This window comes from Choloepus didactylus, chromosome 5 (assembly GCF_015220235.1).
Source record: "Choloepus didactylus isolate mChoDid1 chromosome 5, mChoDid1.pri, whole genome shotgun sequence".
Taxonomy (NCBI): domain Eukaryota; kingdom Metazoa; phylum Chordata; class Mammalia; order Pilosa; family Megalonychidae; genus Choloepus; species Choloepus didactylus.
This window is the reverse complement of record NC_051311.1, coordinates 89,474,705-89,493,742: the sequence shown is the minus strand read 5'-3', so window position 1 is coordinate 89,493,742 and position 19,038 is coordinate 89,474,705. Positions and strand designations below refer to the sequence as shown.

Sequence of the window (19,038 nt, the reverse complement as noted above, 5' to 3'; positions counted from 1 at the left end):
AAGACAAGTGAGACCAGGAAACCGACCAGTTTACAGTGGTTACCACAGCACCACTGCCCACTAGAATGGAGAGATTTTTCTTTTCTTTTGTAATCAGTAGGTGAATGACAGATGAGTGAAGGGAAGCAAAGGAAGGAGAAAAAAAGAGTAGACGGGTAAGGAGAATATTTGCTATTTTTGCCTGTTTGGCATCCACTCCCCCTTCTTTCTTCCAGAAAAGGTACCCTGCTTTTCCTTTGGGAAACACCCTTCTCCCACTCTCAGTGGATATGGCTCTCATGGGCCTGGACGGCTTGGTAAAGTCCTTTCAGGGGACTGCATATGGATAACAATCATTATCCTGGACATTAAGTGTAAGGCTTTATAAGTTAAAGAACTTCCATATATAAACTTCCTACGTGGGGCTTTGGGTCTTTCTGACTTCCTAAACTCAGGCATAACCTCACTCACTGGCTTAGGATTCCAAGACCTCTGCTGAGCTAATTGTTTTCAAAAGCTTCTTGGGGCGCCCCCTTTCATCCACTTAAGCTGGTGCAGGGGCAAAAGCAGCTGACTTCTCCGAAATGATTAGATTAGCAATGATCAGATTAGGCTTTGGGCGAATCTGATACCTATTTAAGGAGGGGGCATACCTGGAGCCCACGGCTGTACACACAAAAGTTAGGATTTCGCAGTTTCCCTGACAGAGGACAGACCAAAACCTACCACATACAGAAAAAGCAGTGACAAAAGGAGTGAGCATTCCTTTTCTAGTAGATTCCTACTTGTCAATAAGCTCATAGGGAGCAGAAAGGCCCACTGTCAAAGGCTTGGCTAAGAATGCATTTAAAGCCTGCATGTCCAGAGAGCAGGGAGAGGAGACCTCTCTTAAGCCATGACTCAAACTTTGGATTCCTCTAAAACTCAGGGTGATCGTATAAGCCCTTAAATATCTGCTGACCCTCTAGCCACCAAAGCCAAATTTCATCTAAAGCCATAAGAACTTTGGGGGCATGAGCTGGTCACCGGGAATCTACTTTTTCCCTGCTTTAAATAGTCTGAATACTGCCAAGGAAGACAGAAATCTTGATCACGATAAAGCCCTTGGGTCACAATTCCCTTTTCTGGACAGTTTTCCTTGGTGTAGGTGATTAATTCATTAATACCTTCAGAGTGTAGACTTGAACAGGCACAGCGAACACCGGCTCTTTCCCAGGATGCTCTACCTGTCAGCAGAGCCAAACCAAACCTTGCTAAGCCCTGACGAGGCTCCTGCGGCCACTCAAGCAAAGCCACTTGTTTCATTTCCTTCCTGTAGCCTTTTCATTCTCTTCTGACCTTGGGCACAGGAAATTTTCTTCAGCTTCCCGCACATGGGTTCCCTGCCCTTCCTCTAACCCCACGTCAAATTCTAGTAAGGAGTCCCCTGTCCAAACAGACACAACCCCAACAACCCCACACCAAATTCTGCTGCTATTGGGTGTGAAATGGCAAGGCCAGAACTGGTGGGCAGTCAGTGGCATGGAGGAGAGAGGACATAAACTGGACAGCCACAGGTTGACGGCCAGGGCCTAGGAATCAGCCCAAATCTCTGCCCACCATGGCTCCAGGTTCCCATGAGGGGAAGGGGGGTGGAGGGGATGGGATCAAAGACCTGACTCAAATAAAATGTAGGGTGATGAGCAGGGGACAACAGGGTGCTGAAGGGTGCTGCCAGAACAATCCCTGAATCGTCTGGCTCAGCCAGCTTTGAAGCAGCTCATTATTAATAATCCTATATTGAAGCCACCAGAATGGTCCCCGCAGGCCGGCTGGGGAGCAGCTATATTTTCTCCAGTGCATCCTGATCTCTCTCACATAACACATTTATCACAGCCACTCCTGGAGGCCTGGGGAAGTGGGAAGGTGGTCTCATCCCAGGGCTGTGGGTGGGGGTGGCAGGGACAGGACACTGCTGGCACTGGCTTGGTGTTACTCTTAGTGACCTCACTTTGCAAAAATTGTGAATATCCTAGACCAGAAGGCAGAACCATCCCAGAGGAAAACTTGGAAGAATTCCCAGGGGCTGGCTTGGCTGCTCCAGCCTGGGTTGCTCTGCCCAGCTGGACACAGCCCATGGGTTCTGTTTTTCCTTTTCCCATCTTCTCTTCTTGAGACACTATGGCTGGTCTGTGACTTTCCTGTGACTGCCCCACTCAGATCCAACTCTGTCTATTGTATTTTAGTGGTGGTGGGGTGGGGACTCATGGGTGAAATTCAATTTTGAGAAACATTTTACATTATTGTGATTTGGGTAGCTGAATTGATAATACAATGGGGTTTTTCTCCTAAATCCCTAGCTCTACGCTTCTGTTCTCTTGAAGGGACTGGTATTCCCTCTTTTTAAGAGGGATGCGGGTGAATGGGTGGGTTTACAAGGTTTGTTTTAATTCTACTGCATATCCCAGCTGCACTGTTCACTGGTGGGGAGATTCTGCTTTATCACACAAGCTCCTCTTTATAGTGACCTCAAAATGCATTTTAACTCAGTCACAGACACTACCCTGCCCTCAGACACTAGGAGGCAGAGCCGGGATTGTCTCTGTATGAGTGCAGGCATGGCCTGCATGCACACTAATGCTTAAAGTTGTCATAGAGAAGGTGAGTCGATATTAGGAAAAACAGTGTAAACTGCTTTCAGTTTGTAGATACTGCAGTCCTAGATCTTGCTGCTCTCGCTCTTTGGCTGTAGGAAGTAGGGTACATCATTTAATACTGGGGTCTCTGGAGCAAAGGGGCCAAGAGGACAGGCTCGGGGTTGGACAAAACTGGGTTTCAATCCTGACTCTGCCACCTGCTAGCTGTCTATGCACAAGTTCCTTTTCTCTCTGTGCCTGTTCTGTCATCTATAAATTGGGAATAATGAGAGTCCGTATTGCAAAGTGCTGCTGTGAAGATTAAATAAGTTGATACATAAAAGCACTTAGAAAATTTCCTGCATATAGTATGTATTCAGTAAATATTTGGTATTTTTTAAATTATTCAACAAATAGCAGATATTATTATACATAAATGGGTTGGGGAGTTGAATCATCTCTCAGGTCTTTTTGCAGCTCTAAAATTCTACAATTTTCCGATGTTATGGAAGACTCAGTGAACCTTGAATAGGTACCCCTTAAAGGAAAACTCCAGGCAAAGGGAGACAGGCTGCAGAGATCCTAGGGTTAGGTGGCCCACCCCTCTCCCGGACCCTGCGTGGGCATTTTGTGGCTGAGCTCAGATATTTCAGGTTGGCACAAGCCAGCATGGCACCACAGCCTTGTAGCCTCTTCCCTTGTGAATGCTGCAGAGGAAGGCAGTCAAACCTGTTTTGTTTTGCCTGTTTGTGGATTCTAGCTCCATCCCCCTCCCCAACTCCCCAAGCTGCTGCTCCATTATGCTGGGCTGTTTAGCTGGGCCACTGAGGTCAGAGCTAACAGGACTCAAGTGTCCCTGCAGCAGCTCTACTGGCACTTGACTTGCTGTAAAGCACAGAGGCACAGGGGAAGCGGTGCTGCTGGAGAGGCCAGATTTTGGAACTCAGAGGCATTTCTAGATGTGGGACTGAATCTTTTTTTGAAGGAAACAGGATATTTGAGTTTAAAGCCTCCTTTTCCAAGAGGACCAAAAGACAGGGCAAATAGGAATCCAGAATACAGAGCTGGAGTGGGAGAGAGAAGGAAGAGAGAAGTTACTGTTTGGCCACTGATAAAACAAGGGAAATAGCTTCTACTCTGAGCAAAGCTACAAAACAATAATAAGTGGAAGCAACCAGATCCCCCTACATCTCTGCACTCCTCCTCTGAAGCCAGTTGTGGCAAAATATAGGGTTATTTTGAGAATAAACCTCCAACAATTGTGTCCCAATACAAACTGCTTCAAAAACCTTTTTTTTTTTTTTTTTTTAAATCAGTTTGAATCCTTCCCCCACCCCCATTGCCTCCTCAGAGGGTGTGATCTCTGACATTCCCACAGTTGACAGGTTGGGTGAGCAGAGCCCTCTTTGTAAGAAATTCGCTCTTTGAATGTGAAGCCTGATTAATCAGAGCAGGGATATTGTGAGCAACTTTAATTTCCATTTCTGATTAAAGAGCAGCACAGCAAATTATTAGCTTTCACACATCCATCCAAACTCCCAATCATCTAATAAATAATTCCAGGAGCACAAAGAGTGAAGCTGGAAACGGTGCAGCTCTGGCCTGTGGAAGGACCAGGAACACTGTTCACATTCTTTTAGGAAGCTGAGCATAGCTCCCACTCCTTGGAGGGCACAGAAGGCGCTGCACCTGCCCCTTAGTATGACCAAACCAAGGCCGGGCAGCAAGTGTGAGGTGCTGTCTGGCAGAGCAGGTGCGAGCCAACCAGAACAGGGGCGTGTCGCCTCCACCTCTGTCTTCTCCCCAGTTCTGGGCTTCATGCCTGGCGCCCGGCCTGTGCTCAACCAGATGGGACACGAGGGTGCAGAAATGCAGTGGCCACCCCTGCAGAAGCATTCTGGGAATTTCCAGCCCGTCTGAATAACTGGATGACCACAGGGCACCCCAGTGCCAGGCAACCAGTGGATCACCGAGGCAGGACTGCTAATAAATAAACTCTTGAGCTTCCTACTCATTGGGAATAGGTGAGAGGCCAGGAAGGATTCTCACCTTGTGTCCAACCACCTGGGTCCTCTCTGTGCTTGTGTGTCATGGGCCCTATCAAGGAAATAAGGAGCTCCTGCAGATTCAGACAGTTGCTACTTAGAATCAGTGATGATTAGAGCTGGCAGACCATTTTACCACACTGCCTCTCTTCCAATAATTTAACTATTAACATTTACATTAACTATTAACATTTTAAAAGCACTTGAAATCATCACAGCATGAGGTTCTTTTAAATAACACAGAATGAGTCTTACCCCCTAGTTACTATTCTCTAGAGAGAAACATTGATACAAATTAAAAGCTAGCAATCTGATCCTCTTCTCTGTCCCACTCAGCTACATAATACGGTATGAGATTTTCTTTTTTCCTTTCTGTTTTATTATACTGGTGGGCAATTCAACAGTAGCTCTTAAAATTAAAATGTGCACACCACACAAATAAAGGTACCACACACCAATGCAAGGTGTTAATAATTGGGTGGTATGTGGAATCCTGTATTTTAAGCATGATTGTTTGGTAAACCCACAACTTCTCTAATAAAAGAAAATTAAAATGTGCACCTCTATGACCCACCAGTTAGTGGAGAAACACTTTTATGTGAATAAGGATGCTCACTACAGCACTGCTGGTGATAATAGGGAAAAAAGAGGAGGGAAAAAAGAAAAAAAAAACTGTAAGCACCATGTCCATTCTATGTAATGTTCTTCAAGAGGCACACAGCTACACATGGAAAGATCTCCATGTTGAATAATTTAGAGAAAAATTGAGTTGCACAAGTTATGTAAAGTTATGTTAAAAGACACATAACAATACTATACATTTTCAGTGTGTACATATACGTAGATATAAAAGTGTGGACAGACACATCCCAAACTAACAACAGTGTTTTCCTCCGGGGGAGAGACTGTGCTTGGAGTAGCACTAAAGGGGTCTTTAACTTATGTTAATGTATTGCTTGCATAATATGAGAGTTACTTTTAAAAAGCTAAGCAAACAAGAAAATGAAAAAAATCTGATTGTACCACTTTGCTTCTCACACTAGTTGTTCCTTGTGAATTTATTATTTAGCCAGGGATAAAATATTAAATTAAAAAGTGTCCCTTTAGATTGCAGGAAGCAATGTAGACTGTGGAAAGAAGATCTAACCATATTATAAGTGTATGAAACAACCTCACCGAAGGGGGTGGGGTGGGGAAGTTGCTGACTTAAGTCATTTTGGTTGTTTCCCGTGGTGATTTGGGTTAACAATGTTGATACTGCTATACATATGTACTGGAACTGAATCAGTAAATGAATGGCAGATGGTGGGAGCTGGGTTTCTCACTGTTGGAGTGCAAACTTACAGATAAGCAAGGGGCACAGGCTAGAATTATCCAGGTGGTAATGGAGACATCAGAATGAACTGATGCTTAATGTAAGGTAGATAGATGGCTACATAGAGCAATATTTATAGATCGGTGTATATACATGGGTTAATTTAACATACACAGATGCATATCCTAATTCTGTCAGCTGAGAGGACCTGGAGGCAGCCACACCCCAGTGGCAATGAGCACATCTGGTGTCCAGCTCTTGGTTTCTAATACCATTTTCCAATTAAGGGATCCCTGGAAAAACAGCTTATGGTAGGATTGGGGCAGGAAATATACAAGATGAACCTGGAGCATCTTATAGCACAGAAAGTAAGGAACTGCACAAAAGAAAATGCCTCCATTGATGGGGATATGTCAAAGGGGCACAGGAGCCAAATGAAAGAGTTCCCGGTGACAAATAGTGTTGGATTAAAACCAAAGTATAAAACAAATACCCGTGAGTCCATAGTGATATGAATGCAAATTTGAATGAATTAACAAATTACGGAGAAGAGAGAAATCTTCCTTGCAGAATTCTAATACATTCAGACACTCCACCCTTAAGAAGAGGGAGCATAACTCCCCACTCCTTAGGTGTGAGCTGTGCATAGTGACTTTCTTCCAGAGAGTACGGTACAGAAAGGGGGGTAAAAAGAGTAACTTCCCTATGGAGAAACTTGACAGATGATCAAGGTCAACATTAACAGTGAAAAGCCATGAGGATAGTAAGGACCCTTATATGGTGTGATGAAAATGGCATCTCACCTTTGTGGTCTTCCTCCCCCAAACCCATAGCCCCAGTCTAATCATGAGATATTTAATATAAAATATTAAATTAAAAAGTGTCCCTTTAGATTGCAGGAAGCAATGTAGACTGTGGAAAGAAGAACTAACTGTATTATAAGTATATGAAACAACCTCACCGAATGGGGTGGGGTGGGGAAGTTTCAACAAAGGGGCATCCTAAAAAAACGTGACCAGCGCTCCTCAAAACTGTCAAGGTCACCAAAAACAAGGAAAGTCTGAAAAACTGTCAGAGGCAAGAGGAGCCAAAAGAGACATGACAACTAAATATGATGTGGCATCCTAGATGGGATCCCGGAACAGGAAGAGTCAAACTAAGGAGAGCTGAATAAACTATGGAGTCTGGTCAATAATACTGTATCAATACTGGTTCAATAATTATAACAAATGTACCAAACTAATGTATGATGTTCATATTAGGGGGAAAGCAGGTACAGGATATATGGGAACTCCCTGTACTATATCTCAATTTTTTCTGTAAATCTAAAACAGTCCTAGAAAATAAAGTCTATTTAAAAACCATCTACTTAATTTCTACATTATCTCCTATTCCTTAAAGAAGAGGGGGATGGAGAACCAAAATTTGTAAAGTACAAATTTACAAGGATAGATTATGGGATTTTTTTTCCCTTGGGAGAGATTTAGACAAGGAGACCAACTATTGGAGAATACAGCTGAAATGAATCTGTAGTTTGATTTGGCAGCCTGGGGCATCTGCCCTCCAAGGTCACTGAAGCCCCCAGTGCTGGCTGCTAAGGTTTTGGCAATCTGAGTATGCATTTTCCCTGGATGTGGTCATTTGTAGGTCAAAACCAAGCAAAATTGAGCCTGGATTGGGTGGGGGTAGGTCGTCGTTCAGCCCTCTGTGTCACCCTCAGTGTACCTTGTCTGCTCCTGCTTCCTCCTGCAGCTTCCCGCCAGCAGTTGGTTTAGATGTGGGAACTAGCTGCTGAGAACCAGGGTGAGGAAGGCCTGGGGATTTGGCATCACTCTTCTGCTCAACCCTTTCATCTCCTGTAATTCTCTGCCCGTTTATTCCCTCTCCAGTCACACTAGGCTCCTAGCTGTTCCTCAAACCTGCCAAGCATGCTCCTGCCTCAGTGCCATTGCACCTGCTGTTTCCTCTACTTGGAATGCTCTTCCCCTAGAAAACATCATGAATTTCCCCCACCACTTCTTTTGGGTCTCTGCTCAAATTTCGCTGTATTAGAGAACTTCATGGCTAAAATAGCAACCCCTACGTCATCACTCTCCTCTTGTTGGCTTCATTTTTCTTTCTCAGCACCACTATATTGTATACCAAGTTACTTATTGTCTGTCATCCTCAAATAGAAGGTGATTTCCATGACAGTAGAGATTTTACCTTTTGTTGTGTATACCAATATCTAGAATAGAACCTAGTACTTAGCACTCAATGATATCTGTTGAATGAATAAATGAATGAATAAGAAATCATATTTTTTTGAATAGGAGATTTTTTACACCACAGTAGGGTGAATAGTGCATACAGACATACACTCACATTGTATTTGTCAGTCCCTTCTATTCTTTAAAGCTCAGAAACCTACCTTTTTCACAAAATCTTGCATGCCTCGGTACAAAAGTATATGCATACATAAGTGCATTATTCATTTAACAAATATTTATTGAATAGGTCCTACATGCCAAAGCACTATGATGGTCCAAAGGTGAGTAAGATTCAATTTCTGGACTCCCAGAGCTCACAGTCATCTGTCCAACCACCCATCCATCCATCCAATTATCCAATGTCTTTGAGCTCCTGCTAAATGCGAGACACTGCGTGTTTAAGATAATATTTGGTAAATGTTCTTGGCTTTGTCTCTGGATTGTTAACCCTGACAAAACAGGGAACTTCAGAATTTAATTGTAGCTCTGCCACTGACTAATTTTTTGACCTGGCAACTCACTGAACTCTTTATTAGTTTCCTCATCTGTGATAAAGGTTGGAGACCACCTGGCCAGCCTGCCTCACCGTGCTGCTGGCAGCGTCAAATAAAATGATCCAAAAATAAAATGTGCTTTCCATGCCACGAAGTCCTAGACACATATAAGGGGTTCTCAGCCAGTATACACCAAAAACAAAAACCCAAACAAACAAAATGAATACCCTTTCCTCAGACCAATTCTCAGTGGTCCTCAGAGCCTAAAGCAGCTTCTGCTGCTGCTGGTGGGGCCAAAAATTCCACAGTTGGACAAAAATCGGAAGAGGTAGCCCACTTTCTGTCAAGGTAATCCTTTGCAGATTAAGTAGACCATCAATAATCTTTGGTTAACATTTGATTCGAGTGTGCACTAGCTCTTCCTTCCCTCCCCACCCCTACAGCTGAGGATCTGTTGGTTAATGTGTGATGTTGTGAAGCTGTTGCCCTCAGAGCCCCCTTTCATAAAAACCTTGACTCATGCTGGCTTTGAGTTTCTTGCAAGATGGCGCTTGATTGCAAACGAAAGTGATTCCTGAATGTTGACATATAAACACTGTCGGCCAGGCCAGGCCCTCTCCAAAAGGAAGATACTGTAAGTCTTCCAAACTCTAGTCAAAGTGATTAACACTGAGAGAGGAGAGAGAATGAGACAGTGAGAGGGTGATGAAGCAAGCAAAGAGAAGATACATGCTAGAATATTCTTCCTAGGGCCATGATTGGATTTCTCCACAAACTCTGGAATTTTCTAGTCTCTATTATATTTATGCTCTCTCTTCCTGATGGGGTGTGTGACATTGTCAGCATTACCTGAAAAGGTGGAGACTATCAAGCAGGGCTGGCAGATTTACTGTATGAAAACAAAGACTCATCCTTCCCCTGCATTTTCACCTACAAGGGCTAAAGTGGTGTCCAATTAAATACCTCAAAGAAATTTTTTTTTCCCCTTAGCCTCTATCCTACAAAGATCCCCATGTGCTGGGCTACAAAAACAATATTCAGAATAACGATGGTGATATCTGCTGGCTACCTTTTACAGAGCATTAGCTAAGAGCCAGGCATGAGCCAATTATGAACACTGACAACTGCAGGCAGCCCAGGGAAGCTCATCTGTGCTGAGGCTCCAATCCCTCTTTTGGGACATTCCCCTATTATTCAACAGCTATGAATTGATGGAAGCGCATCCTTACTATCATGCTATCTCTCCCCTGTATTCGTTTCTTTTTTTTCTTAAGGGAAATTTCAAACACACACAAGAAGAGAACACTACAACAAATGCGCACGTACCCAACCACCCAACTTCATCCATTAACATATTACCAATCCTGTTTCATCTATTCCCATCCCTCAACTGTTTTGGGTGGTTTTTTTTTTTTAGGGAATATTGTAAAGCAAACACCAGACATCAGACCATTTCACCAACCCCTCTAGGTATTTTTTAGACTCCTTTTTCCCTTTGTATAATAATGCAATGACTCCAAGGACCCAGCAAGATGTCTTGCTGGTAGAGGGTGGGAGGTGGGGTGGTGGAAGACAGCAACGTAGTTTTGCACTGCTCCTGAAATCAAACCTAAGCCAACAATCAGCTCACTTATTTTTCATATTGTTTTATGATAATAATTTAATAAGTTGCCTTATTATTTAATGAAACAGGGACAAGAACTAGATTTATACTCTAAGACTGGGCTGAAAGCAGATGGTAAAGCTAATATAGTCTTCTTGGGTTCTGGGGATTGGTGGCTCCTGGTCAGGGAACCCCAACTACTGGAGAAATGGGATCCAGTATATCCTCCCTCTTTGGATATTCACAGCCGAGTGTGATGAGGTTTCAGCCATGAGTGGTGATAGTGCTATCTGTACTGATGCCAAAAGTGGAACTGGGGAATGGATGAAGAAGGAAGCTGAAAACGTGGATTGACTGTGTGCATACCCTACAAATTTATTATTTATGCAAACTGCTTACCACGTGTGCTTAATTACCTTGCAGCACAATAATGAACAGTTCTGTCATTAAAATCCCATCGGATTCCAGAGATTAAAACTCTCTGTGGGGTTTCCTGGCCTTCCTTTGCACTAGGCAAGACTGGCTGCTCATAACTTAAAAATATGAGTGGTCTTGTTTCTGGCTAGGTCTTTGGAGACAAGGTGCTTGTGGCTTTGTGGAACCCCCTTAGGCTCTGATGGGGGGCTTGGCATGTCTGTGACCAAAGACGGCCTCTCCTAACTCTGATCAGGTAAAGGTTTGGCAAAGTCTCTTCTTGAAATGCAGTTGTGGCAGGATGGTTTGGAACTGTAAACCAGGCTTGTGGGCTTATGTAATTTCCAGTTTCCTTAAAGCAGTGGTTCTGGGGAGTCTGAAAATCTATCTGTGGTCCTGCCCTTCCCCAGACTAATTAAATCAGAATCGCTGGGCGTAGGTGCCAGGTGATTCTAATGCAGGGACAGGCTGCGACTCACTGCTTTAAAGCATATGCATGTCGTGCACACCGAGTCTTACTTTGTTCCTTTATCTTTTTCTGTTAGGGTCACCTTTTGTCTCAAAGCTTTTGAAATAGAAGAGTCATGTGCTTTTTAGGTTTGCATATTCAGGTCATGCTGGTTTCATAAAATGAATTGAGGGAAATTTTCATTTTATTCTCTGGTCTGAAATAGTTTGAATAACAAAGGACATACCTGTTTTTTTTGAAGGTTAGATAATACCCAGTTATAAGACCATGCAGGCCTTAAAAAAAAAAGATATCTCTTTCATAAACTTCCTAATGTATTTTAAGGCTATAGGTCTATTCAGGTGTTCTACCTCTTTGGGGGCAATTTTGATAATCTATGTTTTGCTAGGAAATTCTCCATTTCCTCTAGATTTTCAAATTTAATGCTATAAATTTTCATGTACAATGCTTTTATAATTCTTTTATTCTTTTCTCAATTGCTAAGTACATTTTCTTTCTCATTCTAACATTGCAGATCATGAGCTTGTCAGATTTCTTGCTAATAATAGCTAATGCTTATGGATCAGTGACCATGTGCCAGGCCTGGTTCTAACCACTTTATTTGTATTAAATCATTTAATCCTCACAACAACTCAATGAAGGAGGCACTCCTATGCTTGTCATGTTACAGACGAATGCCTCACCTTTGGCTGCACAAAGAAGCTTGCAACTTTCCACTAGGTTGCACATGCGGTTGGTTGCCTGTGGCATCATGTGCTGCCTCCTTGATTATATTACTTGAAAGAATTAAGAAAGAAAAAACAAAACAATAACAACAACGTTGGAGCTGCAGGTTCCTGCTCAAAGCTCTTAACTAGGGAGTATGGTCTTTTAAGAGTTCTGTGGCTGGGAGGTGACAAGACTCCCCTGGCAATAAGTGACCTAGAGGCTTGGGGCTGTAAGCTGCAATGACTAGATGGATTCCATGCTACATGACCCTTTTGGTGACAGGGTCCAAGGTCACTTAAGTGCTCTGAATGTTTACCCAGACAATGAGAGGAACCTGTACCAACACCCGAGGTGGGCATGAGGCGGGATGAAGAAAACTTCAGTGACCTGAAAGAGGTGAGGGCTTACTGTGCTTTACTCATTGCAACAACACACTGTACTACCTTTGCATGAAAAGGCATGTTGGCTCTCTCTTGTGTCCAGAATAAAATCTCAATTCTTCAGTTTGGCCTTCAAGGATTTCCACCACCTGACATCACTTGACTTTCTAAGCCCACCAGTTACTGCTCCCTTTGGGTGCTGCAGGGCCAGTCAAGCTAAACTCCTAGCTCTATATGCCCTTGTATATCTGCCTTTGTGCCTTTGCCCATGCTATTCCCACCACCAGAAATGCCCTTTCTCCATCTCTGGATATCCAAACGCTATGAATACTTTAAGCTCTAGCACAGTGTCATGATACTGTTTTCAATTCTCTCCTCCTATAATTAAATTAATATCTGTGCTTACATAAAGCTTACTATGTGTGCCAGCACATAGTAATGTTAACTCATTAAATGTTAACTCATTTAGTCTTTACAACAACCCTGTCAATTAGGTACTATTCTTATCCTTGTTTTATAATTGGAGAAACTGAAGCTCAGTAATTTGTCCGAGGCTACACAGCTCCTAAGTAGCAGAGCTAGGATTTGAACCTGGGCAGTCTGGTTCCATGCTTTTAGCCTGTCTGCACGGTATCCATGCCTCCCAGAAGGCATGATTTATAGTGATTTATGCACTTCCTCACTGACACTGTCAAGTCGCAGGCACCTTCGGGAAAGGCCGTGCCATAACTGCTGAATTGCTGGAGCTAAGTCAGAACTGGTCATGGAGTTCATAACCTTTATCAGGAACTTGGCAGGAGAAGAACACAGTACTAGGAGAGCTAGGTGGGTGGATTGGGCAGGGCAAGGGTGAAGAATTTGGAACCAAGGACTTTGGTGTCTAGATACTTAAAATGTGTGTAGGGAGGTTGACTTTTGATAAATGATACTGCCGAAGATAATCGAATGCAAACCTAGATAGGACAAACTGAGGCAGATGGGAGATGCTGGCAGAAGTGTGGGAGGCTGCAGGCTTGTTGGGACCTGGGACCACACCCTGAAGGCTTTGCTAAGCCGAGTGTGTTCTTGGACCAGCAAGAGCTGCATCACCTGGGAGCCTGTTGGGAATGTAGACGCTCAGGCCCCACCCCAGCCCTGTTAAAACAGAGTCTGCATTTTAACAAGACCCTCAGGTGATTCGTATGACCTAAAGTTTGAGAAACACTTCCATAAGACCAAAAATCCAGGCCCACTCGCATAGATTGTAACTTAATTGATCTGGGGTGGGAGTCAGAGCATCCATATTTTTGAAAACCTCTTCAGGTGATTTTAATGTGCAGTAGGGGTCAGAGTCACAGCCCACGGAATGGCAAGGGGGAAGGCAAGGGATGGGGAATCCCAGCTCTGCCACTAGGAAGCTATGTGACCTTGGGCATGTCACTCAATGTCAAATGAAGAAAGTAGATTAGCTCAGTAATTCACAAAACTAAGAATCAGAAAATACACATTCCTAGACCAAGTAGATTATAACTCCCAGGGCTGGGCCGGCGGACAGGAATGTTTAAAAAGCTCTCTAAGGGATCTTCATGCAGCTTTTGGCACTGGTCTGGGGATCAGTGCACTAGAGGTTCTCTAGGTCTCTTCTTGCTCTAATAGTCTATGATCATGGAGGAGGAGAATTTCAATCCAGGTTCTGAAAGCAACAATAAATATGTGTTGGTGGAGGGCAACTTGAACATTTTTGTCTGCAACCTGCAGTGAGAAACAGAAGTTCTCTGCATGGCAACCCACTACACACACACACACACACACATAACCAAAACAAATTTCATAGAACGTTGCTTTTCCTATGTGATCCACTCTATTTTCTCTTCTCTTCTATTTTACTATTATTATTAATATTTTAAAATGCACTGCTCTATTGATTTCATGACCCATTAATGGTTGAGGTGACAATCTGAGAAACACGGTGTAGACAGTGCCTGAGGAAACAGTGATGACTTGGTTAGGGCCAGAAAGCCAGAATCAGTAAGCACTGTCTGCCAGAGAGCATACAGCTGTGTGCAAACCATCTAGCCAGTGGAGTCCTAAGGGACAGCTGCTCCAAAGAGGTGAAACCACTAGAAAGGGCACTGGTTGGGAAAGTTGGAAGTCAGAAAGGGGTGGGTGGAAGGCCCAAGTCCCCCAGCTGAGGAGTTAGTGGTCACTACAGAGGCTATGTGTACTCACTACAGCTTTCAGAATAGGAAAGATCCATCGATCATTAGAACAGTTGTTCTCAATGTTGGTAAAACAGTGGAACTGCCTGGGGAGCTCTTACAAAATACTAGTACCTGGGGGCCGCTCCCAGAGAAGCTAAACCTCTAACCCATAGTTCCCCCATGTGATTAGAATGTGCAGCCAGCATTGAAAACCACTGATTTAAGAGTTAAAGAGGCAGGGTTACATAGAAAAGTTATGGGCCTTGGGGCCCCTTAATTTCTCTGAGATTTCCTGTCTGTGAAATGGGGATACAGACTGGCAGGTGCTCCGTCAAAGGTCACTTCATTATGAGTCCAATTTCTGCAATGGGTTAATGAAAACTTTAAGCCCCTGATTCAAGTTCACACAGCTGGGTGGTGGCAGAGTGGGGAGACGCACGGCTGGCTCTAAATGTCAATTCTTTTGCACTGTGAGGTCTCCTCAGGGTACAGGAGCAGAGCCTAGAGAGGGTAGCATGTATTAGGATTAATCTGAATCCAACTCAGATGACCCCAAATGGCCACCTTCCTTCTCACACTGAACTTCAGCCAGGGCACTGGGCCAACGGAGAGTCCCTCATTCAAAACAAAGCCTTAGTTTTCTTTACAGAATTACCAGTCCGCACTCCTCACTACCTTTTACAGGCTTTGATTTCAACATATTGCTGCCATTGTTTGATTTTGACCCACTTGAGCTTGATGTTCTTTTCTGATGAGAGTATCCGTGATGAAGTAAATGCCCCTCGATAGTGGACACAGAGTCAGAGAGAGATTTTTCACCAACTGTGTGGAAGACGAGCAGGCTTGGGAGGAGAAGGAACAGCAGCTGGAAGGCAGTTTCAGCAATTCAGGCACAGGAGGTTGAGGGATTATGAGTGTCAGATCCTTGTTCAAAGGACACATCACCCTGCACCGAGGCAGAGACCCAACTGTCTCCTCTGAAGAGCTAGGACTTCGGAAGAATAAGCATGTTCTGTCCCACATGTGACTCTTAGCCCAAAATCAAGATGTCCAACTTTATCTGGTGCAGTGACCTGGCCTTAAAATATGGCTTGTGATCAAGATCACCAGCCTCTTTGTTGACATTCTCAAATATGCCGGGATGTGAGCAAAAAACAGTGGCAATTTTCTCATTGACATTCTTCTTGTCAGTACAGTAGGTAATAACTCCTACATAATGCTTAATATATGCCAGGCACTTTTCTAAGTGCTTTATGTGTATTAATTCATTTAATTTTCACAGCAACCCTATAATGTAGGTACTATTTATTAAGCCCATTTTACAGATGAGGACACAAAGACACAGAGAGGTAAACTAACTTCCCCAAGGCCACACAGCTAGAAAGGCTGGAGCTGGGATTAGGACCGGGCAATCTGGCTCCAGAGTCCCTGCCCTGAGACACTATAAAAAATGACCACATGTCTGCTGAGTGCTTACCTCGGGGGAGGAACTGTTTTAAGTGATTAGATCGTTAACCCATACCATAGTTACAGCCTTTATCTAAGTTCTAAGATTGTTTAGTTTTTCCAAATCCATAGCTTTCCTGGAAAGCAATTTTAATTTTGAATGAAAAAAAGCCCCTACCTCCCACACATACTATCTGCCTTGCTTGTAAAACAGGTCACTGGCTCTCGTGATCCTACAGCTACCTCTAGTGGATACCTTCTGGTGCCCTGCTCCTTGCCCCTCCCACTCCCAACACTCACATGCCCACCCCAACTTACAGCTCTAACCCCCCAGCATAAAATTACGAAGTGAAGGGTTTTTTTTTTTGGGAGAACCTAAACCTCCAAAGGCCAAACTCATTGCTTTCCAAACTAGAATTTGATGAGTGTTTCTCCTGGTCGGAGACGAGTGGGAGCTGCTGGACCCAGTCTTCCAACCTCTGTATGTGATTTATATTTTGGTATAAAGTAATAACTCTTGTTTTTGCTAAGGGAGCCTGGGAGGGGAAAGGAGGAGCAGTAGAGCAAAGTGGAAGAGGAGAAGGACAGAACAGACAGAAAATAAAGGCGGGAGAAGAGGAAAAACCAGAACGGTTATAAATCTGTGCCAGGAACTGAGGCCAAGTTCATGGCACACTGTTTCTACAGGCAGAAACTCAGAGGGAACTTGCTGCACAATGGCAGGATTTGAATCCAGTACTCCTCTGGCTACCTCAGAGAGAGTCAGGTGAGGCAGGGGTTCTGATTTTCCGTTCTGGCAAGAAGCAAGGCTCCTCAACAAGAATTCTTGGTTGGGTAAGGAGGTAGTTCCCGCTACTCTGATGACTGTCACATTTGTGCACTCAAGGAGGTGACCTCCACAAGGTCCCATGTGCCCCTCTGGAGACACTGGGAAGGCGGCCACGACCATTTCACTCCAGAGGTCGATGGCCGTGCCGAGCGTCACACAGCTGTGGAGGAGCCCAGGCGGTGCTCACTCAGGCCTTCCGACCCCCCGGGTCGCAAGTGCCAATGATGCCAAATGCAGCCAAGCTTCCTTTAAGAATTACCCAGTGGGACTCCCTGGTGGTTTTTAGTTCCTACGAATCTGTTTGTTAACTTACAAGGAAATAGATCTTTCCGCCTCAGTAACAACAAAATTGGTCTTCGCATCTGTGAAAATTATGCTCTAGATGACAGCAATCCTGAATGTTAATCAAGTATCAATCACTGACATGAGTGGAAAATAGAGCTGGCGTCTTTATTCAAGTTTTGTTTTGAGCAAAGCAAAGCAAGGGCTGATGGTGGAGAAGGCCCTTTAATGGGTTTGAAATGGCACAGTGGACGGGAGAGAGCTTTTGCTTGGCGGCCAGGGCCTGGTTTAATTCCCGGCTTTGCCTCTAAATGGATGTGTGACAGACGGCAAGTTTTTGTGCTCCTTGGGTCTCAGTTTTCCCATTTGGAAAACCAGAGAAACACTGCCCACACCTCAGGCCACTGAAAGACTAAGTGAGGGAAAGCATGGAAAGTGCATAGCCTACACAGGCCCTATAGAGAAGCAATTCATGTTTAGACACACTTCGAAGAGTTGGGGAGAATAATCCTACTGGGAAGGGGATCTTGCCAAAATGCTAGCTCAGAATGTATTAACATGCACTGTGTCTGCATCACGTAAATACTCCCTTTTAGTTCTTGTTCAAGTTTTTTGAGCTTCCTGGTCCCCAGCAAAAGGTCTCGCTTTCCTCATTTCAGTAGCCCCGCTCCTCTCCAAATTCCCAGACTCAGATTTAACCCCTTCAACATTGTCCTGCCTCCAAATGTAAAACCTGAATCTAATCATGAGGAAGCATCAGGAAAACCAAACTGAGAGATATTTTGCATAATAATGGCCTGTAATCTCCAAAGGGTCAAGGCTGTGAAAGACAAAGACTGAAGAGCTGGTCCTGATTAAAGAGACATGACCAATAAATGATGAATGCAAAATCCTGGATTTTTTTTTCTATAAAAGACAACTGGCAGAACTTGAATAGATCTGTATTAACGATGTTGATTTCTTGATTTTGAAAACTGTAGTATGGTTTTGGAGAATGTCCTTTTAGGAAATACACATTGAAGTATTGAGGGGTAAGGTGGCATGAGGTTTGCAACTTCCTCTCCAACAGTTCAGAAAAAAAAAATTATGTGTATGTGGCACGTGTATGTGTATGTATATATATGGTTGCAGGGTGGGGAATAGACTATAGAAAAAATAGAGGGGACTCTTTGGACTATTTCTGCTACTCTTCTGTGAGTTTGAAATCATTCCCCCACCACCCCACCTCAAAAAAAAAAAAAAGCTCTCTACAGTTGATCCCACTGTCTCCTATTTCACTCTGTGAATGACTTTGTAGTGTATGTTTCATGTGGGTGATGTACAGAAATTCCTCTTGTACACCTCATACCACTTGACTACAGGCAGATAACATCACAGCTGGAAGGGTCCTCAGAGACCACCCAACTGGAACACTCCCAGGTGATGAAACCAGGCTGTGTTCACACAGCTGACTGCTCTGAGCTGCCGCCGGATTCCAGGTCTCCTCACCTCCAGCCCAGTGGTCTTTCTTCTACTTCACACCACCTGACCACACAATGTATTCGCTGCAAAGAAGTGACAGCTGTGACAAGACATTGATTCCCTAGGCCCTTGGGATGACAGATGGGGCCTGTTGAGAGGGGACAGTGTCTGCTCTCTGTTTCCTCCAGAGGGGGCCATGATATGAAAACTGTGGGAAGCTGCTGTAATCCCATCTGTTCCTAGGGTTCTAAGTAACACCTATATGCTAAAGAGTCTCACATTTGTCTCTGCAACTCTCTGAACCTCTACCTGAAGTCTCCACTCTTATATCCAACTGTCAACAATCAAATCGGCACCTGGAACGTAACATGTCCAAAACCAAACACTAGAGTTTCTCTTCTCCCACCTTTCCTCATCTCAGTAAATGGCACTACCACTCGCCCACCTGTTTGGGTCAAAACCCAATGGTCATCTCTCTCTCTCTCTCTAGCTAAGCCAATTTGGCAGGTGAACTCACTGCCCTCCTCCCTACGTGGGATCTGTCTCCTAGGGGTGTAAATCTTCCTGGC

At 44.0% G+C, this 19,038-nt stretch overlaps 1 protein-coding gene and 1 long non-coding RNA gene across 6 annotated transcripts in view; one reads left to right on the top strand and one right to left on the bottom strand.

Annotated features, from left to right (window-relative positions):
* ATXN7L1 (ataxin 7 like 1) overlaps window positions 1-19,038 on the bottom strand; it is a 236,946-nt gene that overhangs the window by 95,914 nt on the left and 121,994 nt on the right. The window lies entirely within an intron of this gene.
* LOC119534267 overlaps window positions 1-19,038 on the top strand; it is a 33,875-nt gene that overhangs the window by 216 nt on the left and 14,621 nt on the right. The gene's annotated exons all lie outside the window — the stretch shown is intronic.